Below are 2,077 nucleotides of genomic sequence, written 5' to 3'. Positions count from 1 at the left end.
CCAAGTTCAGAGAGTCGATTTCAGTACCCAAATTTCAGAAGTCTAAGTCTTTTGGAACGAGACCCCCTCGACGGCCCGTCGCTCCCATGACGGTCCGTCGTGGGTTCCGTCGACTCACACAGTTTTTCCAGAAATAAAATCTGCTGCTCAAAACGACTAAACAGGTCGTTACAGATAATTTATTTGTGCTAATTCTCAAAAACATACACTAGTAGGCTAATAAATAGAACTCTTAATTATTTCTTTTTATTTAGTAATTAGTATATTAAGATAAAAATATTTGTTTCACTAGAGAAGTTTCCCATAAAAAAAATTAGTTTTCTTAATTTTATTTATTTGTAGGGTCTATTTTATATGAAACAAACAAAAATAATGATAAATTTTGTTTAATAATTTTACTAACACAAAGGTTTAAGTTGAATGATTTTATTGATATAAAAATCTAAGTTGAGTGATTTTTTTGATACCCAACAAACTTAATTGACTTTGTTAGATCAATTTCTAAAGTTGAGTGATTTTATTGATATAAAAATTTAAGTTGAGTGATTTTTTTGATACAAAACAAACTTTAATGACTTTGCTAGATCAATTCCTAAAGTTAAGTGATCTTTTAAGATATTATTTCAATAATGGAGTATGTAACAAATGTCGACAACCAACATGTACCTTTCCAGCCATTAATATCATCTACTTCTCCCTGTTTATTATCTCTTCGTTTCAATTTTTATAACATATTTTTAAATTTTGAAACAGAAAATTTTATTTTTTATTGTAATTTTTTCATATATTTTTTCAAATTGGTAGATTTTTGAAAAATTAAATGTGTTACATAAATTAAAACATAAGAATATGATGTATCTAATAAAAAACTTAAAAAGTTAACATAATTATTATATTAAAATATTTTTATTAATTGATATTTAATATTAGTTCTTGAAAATATAATTTAGAGAATAAATAATGCTAAAATTGAAACATGGAAAAAGGTAAATTCGATACATATTTTTTTAATATTTTTAAAAAATAAAAGTAAAAACTTTTCTTATATAATAAATAAATAAATAAAAGTGAACTGATAGAGTTTTTATTTTTTTTGGCTCCATATATATAATTTTCTTTTATGAGGAGTAAACTTTTTTTTTTCATTGATGGGATATCTTCTGTTGATATTTTTTTGCTTCACTTTTATTTTATTACTCAGGAATATTTACGTATTAATTATGAAAAAATATTATTTTATCTGAAAATTTTAAAGTTAGAGTTGTATTTGGTCATATTTTTATAAAGTATAATCTGAATTTGAATATATTTTTTTTAAATATGATTTAAACCCTCAATTTTTAAAGGTTAGAAAAATCACCCATTTTGACTATCTTAACTATGTGTACATATATTTATTTGATTTGTTTATTTTTTTTTTATTGGTGGTGAGAGTATCTTAAAAGAATAGACAAAAAGATGAATCTTTCAACTTTTAGATAGTGTAAGGATGTTTTTTGTTCACTTATATAATCCAAGCATGGAGTTTAGGTTTAAGTCATAGTTCAGAGATAATTTTAACCAAAAGTTAGTTTAAACACTTTGAGTGGTCGTTAGGTGACCGTATTAAATTTTTTTTTAAAAAGTCGATGTATAATGTATTGTGCTATTTAGTACTATGTTTGGTATGAATTTGGACCTATGTATAACTAATTTCTGACTTAGTTATACCTCTAATATGGTATTATACGATGCATTACTAATACCTTCTATTTGGAAGTATTACTAATACATGTGATATAATAACATGGGGATGTAAAGACAATAATATTTCTCAAATCAGCTTAATTATTTTATTTATTTTCTTGATTTTATGTTTTATCTTTTTACTAGTGAATTTATTTAAATAAGTTATCTTCCAAATTATTTAGAGATAATTGTTTGTCACTAAATAAATCCAATCAAATTAATATAATATTTGAAATGTGAGTTATTTAACATTAACTAATTAAAAAAGTAAATATATCACCACATGATATTTGTAATCTTAATTGAATATATATATATATATATATATATATATATATATATATATATA

This window comes from Solanum pennellii, chromosome 9, assembly GCF_001406875.1.
Source record: "Solanum pennellii chromosome 9, SPENNV200".
Lineage (NCBI taxonomy): Eukaryota > Viridiplantae > Streptophyta > Magnoliopsida > Solanales > Solanaceae > Solanum > Solanum pennellii.
Note: the sequence above shows the minus strand (reverse complement) of the source record.